Source organism: Zingiber officinale, chromosome 8A (assembly GCF_018446385.1).
Source record: "Zingiber officinale cultivar Zhangliang chromosome 8A, Zo_v1.1, whole genome shotgun sequence".
In the NCBI taxonomy this organism is placed as follows: Eukaryota; Viridiplantae; Streptophyta; class Magnoliopsida; order Zingiberales; family Zingiberaceae; genus Zingiber; species Zingiber officinale.
In genome coordinates, this window is record NC_056000.1 from 18,439,371 (window position 1) to 18,444,591 (window position 5,221).

A 5,221-nucleotide genomic window follows, 5' to 3' on the forward strand; every position below is an offset into this window, starting at 1 on the left:
TTTCTCTCACGAATAGAAAACTTCTGAATCAATTGGAGCAATCGATTAGAAGCTGCCGAATCGATTGGTATGGCTCACCAATCGATTAAAGGTTTGAAAAAGAGACATTTTATAGGTTATTGAATACTTGGATAACGTGACAATCGATTAGGGGAAAGTCTAATTGATTAAAAGGCGAAAAGCAGTTTGAACAACGCCCATATAAAGGGGAGTTTGTCTAAGATTTTTGCCGCCAATTCTTGGGTGTTTGGAGAAGAAGTGTTGTCTCATTTTCCACCACTAAGAGGCAATACAAAGTATGAAAAGAGCAAGCAAAGTAAAGTTCATGTTGTAAAGTCATTTTCGATTTTTTTTTGTAACTTAGTTTGCATTTCTCGTGATTGAGCTTGTATGAGGTGTCTCCGCCTTCAGAAAATTGGTTTTCAAGTGCATCTGTGAATGTGAGTAGTAAACCCTTAGATTAGTCACCTCAAAAAGATGGATACTAAATAAAATAAAATGTGTTAGCATTGTATATCGAATTTTCACTACAAGTCATCATCAATGCATCAATTTTTAAAAAACATTTTGGAATTGCTTGCAAGGAGCTCCTAATTTTTATTTTTATTTTTTATTTTTTGAAGTCATCTGAGTTTTTTTTTTTAAAAAAAAAAGAACTATTGGAAACTAATTTTCTGAAAAAAATATTGTAGAAGTAAAGTCAACTTTCAAACTCTACTTAAAAACCTATAATTGAATTGCTAGATATAGAAAGTCCAAGTTCATAAATACCATCAAGAAAGCACCGGACTAGTTCAAAGTAAAGAAATTTAATGGGTGAAGGTCAAATATGGCTAGCAGCTCGAGGGAAAGATTGCCTTTCAAAACAGTTTGTAAGTTTGAAAATTAGTCTAGCGAAATTAGCTTAGGAGAGGTCCCACTAAATAGACAAAAAAAAACATGTTTTATCTTATTCTCTTCTCCTCTCCTCTCATCTTCCATTGCTATCACTTCCACCTCGTCATCTCCATCCAATCGCCTAGTCTTTAATTGTGATTGGTCGAGAGGATTCAAACGATATAGTTCTAAAGTTGTCTCCTTCCTTATCTAAGGGTGAGCGAGTTCTAAAATTGTATCCTTCCTTATCTAAGAGAGGTGAGCGGTTGGTGGAGAAAGTGATAGTAAAATTGTTGATAATTTGAATGAGGTCTATTGGTCATTGGAGTCATTTGACATGGCTTCAATGTCATGTTCCTTCATTGACAATAGTGATATAGCGATAGGTGAGATTTTTTGAATTTAGTGGTGGAGTCGCTAAGAGATGAATGGAATAGTTGCCAAGTTGTTCAACGGCTGGAGTGGTTGAAAGGGAAGGGTGGAGAGCATGGGGACAAAATGTTAAAGGCAATGAGATTAAAGAAGAGGAAGAGTATCGAGTATTTGGTTTCCAATTTAACTATGCTATTTTATTGCTTAGGTTGAAAGGACCTACTTTCCCTTAGATTTAACCAATGTTTATCGTACAAGAATTTTAAATTATAATGATTTATATGTTAGGACTAAAAAAAATTAAATTATAATGATTTATATGTTAGGATTAAAAGAATTTAATATAATCATATGATATTATGATAATTTATTTCTAACTCAATCTAAAAGATCTTATGCCAATAGAGATATCTTCTATCTGCTAAATCCATAGTCTTTTTATATATTTTCAATATGCAATTTTGATTGTATTCTCAATAATTCTTCTGTCCAATAAAGGATCATCATTATTCTCATGATCCTAACTTTCTCTAAAGCATCGGGACACTTTTGACCTACTTCAGGTCTCCTTTCAAGTATCTGATCACTATTGACATACTCTGATTCTTTAAGACTTTTTCATCACCTAAAGTTCACTCCCTTAGAATTTTCGTCAAACATCCGATCACTCCTGATCTGCTTAAACTTTTCACTTAAAGTTCACTAGTTCTTTGTAAGTTCCCACCTCCTTTATTTAAGGTCACTATTTCACCTATATGACTTGATCTAGATTATAACTCTGATATCATTTGTTAGAATCAAAAGAATTCGCTTATCTCTATAATGATATTTTATTATCCACTTTGGTCATAAACTCTCATTGATTTATTTTTCACGTCTACTAAAAATGCCTCTTAATAATAGAAATATCTTCCATCCTTTAAATCCATAATATTTTTGTATATACTTTTAAAATAAAACTTTGAATATTATATTTCTAACATTATATTTTTCAATCCAATATCAAAATTATGAATCAAATAAGTGTTCATCCAATGTCAAATTAGACAAAGTCAATTTTGCTTAAATAAGACAAATACATTGTTCCCTTACCTAAATTACGCAAAGTCATAGGGGATTTAAATTTAAAAATTTTCAAATTTGATATAGATAATTTTCTTGTGAAAATGATCAATTTGATAAATTTTTGGGGATATTTTGGTGTAAAAAGACGGAAAGCTTGATCAGATATTTTATTAGCAAGGGTGTAATTTAAATTTTTGTTCAACGAAATAATCAGAATATCAAGGGGATTAGTGTAATTTGAGGCTGACAGATACGTACAATGTCGTGGGCGTCAATGGTTTCCATAAGCGGATAAAAACTAGCCACGTCGAATACGACTCGCTCCATTTACGGATCTACACGTCATCCGACAGCATCCCCACTTGCCATTTACGGATAACATATTTAGAGCGTTTTGTCAGTCAATCATAAAAAAATCAGACACGCCAACGACTCCAGGTGCAAAATTTGACACTAGTTTTGTTTTTTTAAGTCAGAATTGCTAATTATCCGATTCATCCCGGACCGTAGACCATAATAGCTTATGCTTTCATCTTCTTTTATTTTTGCTCTCATTCTAATTATAAATCTAAACTACAACTCTTTTTCAATACTACCGAGCTCCCAAGCCAATGTCCGGGGTAACCTAATACATGATTCCGTCCTTGCGATGTTGGATACTTCACCTGATTAATTTCTTCTAAAATTATCATTTAAAATCTGTTAATTTTTTACTCAGCTAACTAAATTGATTATCTTAGGGATATTTAGCAAATTTGTTTAAAACTATAATATTATCTTAAATTGTATAAATTAAACAAAATTAGTGGATTTTGAGACTTAGAGTTTATAAGTCAATAATGACTTATTTTAAAACTAAGACTAATTTTGAGCTATATAATAATTTTGAATAAAATTAATATGTCTGCCTAAATTACTATAAAATTTCAAACAAATATTCTAATTCATTATATAGACCTTAGAAAGTTGATATATAATTTATTTTTTTCAATTTAAATTAGTTTAGAGATATGTAGTTAAAATAAAATATTGAATATCTCTAAAATGTTTTGAATTTAAAAATAAATATGTGTGCGCGTGCTTTAAATATTTCAAAGTCAAATTTTATTTATTTTGAGGTTTTTTTTTCAAAATTTATAGGGTGGAAAAGTTAATTTTAAATGAATATTAAAAATATATATAGAAATGAAGAAAACAATTTAAAAAATATCTAAAGAAAAAACGATTGTGTAAATAAGAGAACAAAAAATTCTAATGGTTTGATAAAATCAAATGAGTCGCAAATATATTAAAGGATTTTTCATTGAAATTTAGTAAAAAAAAATAATGTCTTTTTAATTTCTAACTATTAATTTGTCTATTTTTTTCCAAAATGATGAAAATAAAATTTAAGTGAAATTGGCATTGTATGAAAGAATAAAGGTTTTAATATAAATTTACACAATCTTTTAGGTTTTTTTAATCTATTGTTTTTTAAATCTAATTTAGCCTTAGTTGATCGAACAACTAATAAAATTTCACTTATTTTCGCGTAGATTTTTTGGTTCAATAAAAATATAAATGCTTCAACAAATTTACAATTACTTTTAACATCTTACGAAATTAACAATTTTCTTAGTTATATTGATTTTAATAAGGTTGACTTTTCTCAATCGCGAGGTCGGAATATGTTCTGTAATTTAAATATTTTTTTACCAAAAGTCGACAGTCTATTTAAAACGCATAAAACTAAAGTTGAAAAAATCCGGATTTGGCCCCCCCAAGGAAATATAAAATAATTTAATAAAAAGCATATTATGTGGAAAGCCAAAATAACCAATAAAGGCCCTTTTAATATCCAAATGAATTTTATAACACGCATGCGATTCTCATGCATCTATTTTTTAATCAAGAAAAATCTTAAATATACGAACAAATCAAATCATTTATCATCCTTTTTTATTTTTTATAAATAAATTAATACCTTTTTGCACTCAATGACATGGCCCCACGTGGCCTACAATTTTAGTGATACAAATTTGTTATTATTAAATGTGTCAATACCTAGGAAAGCAATTGGTATCATTAAATAAATAATTAATTGGTTCAAGTTAATCTCTTTAGCCTCTTGGTGCTCCAATGGACAAACCTATTTAAAATTTGAAAGGTACTTGCGCATCACTTTGTATCGACGTTTGGTAATAGAGTCCAATAAATGTGGACATACGATTTCACTTTCTTTTATTAATAAAAAACAAAAAATAATTTGCAGGAGAAATAAAGAATCAAACAAACAGCATGAGAGAACAACTTGTCAACTTGTGACTAATGCTTTAATTGAAAGTTGACATTTTTTAAGTAGTAAACACATGATATCATACATATTAGAATTGTAGGAAGAAAGATACAATTTGATATGTATCACTAATTGATTTTATACATATATATATATACCAATCTTGTTCTGGTTTTAAAATAAGACACTATTATTGCTTTTTTACTATTTTTCTTATATAAGAAAAAAATGGTCCATGGTGAAGATGAAGATTATTAGGGCATTATACATTTAAAAAAAAAATTGATAGAATTGACAATATAATCATGGTTGCACACTTGAAATTATGTCATGATTATGTTTAGATGAAATTCAATATGAGAAAATAAAAATCATACTTTTATAAAAAGATTAAAGGATATTTTGATATTATATATATTATCCTTAAGTTGTTTTTATTAAAACGTTGTATTGGTCTTGAACTAAAATGATGTGATGTTTCAAAATACGTGATAAATAAATCCTCTGTCCAAATGAGGTTAGAATTCTCACTCCAAATTAAGCCAAGAAGGGTACTTAAACCTAATTGATTAGGACTTTTATGAGCATTAATTCAACCCATATGAGTTTGACTTTCACAGTCCATTGTCTAAT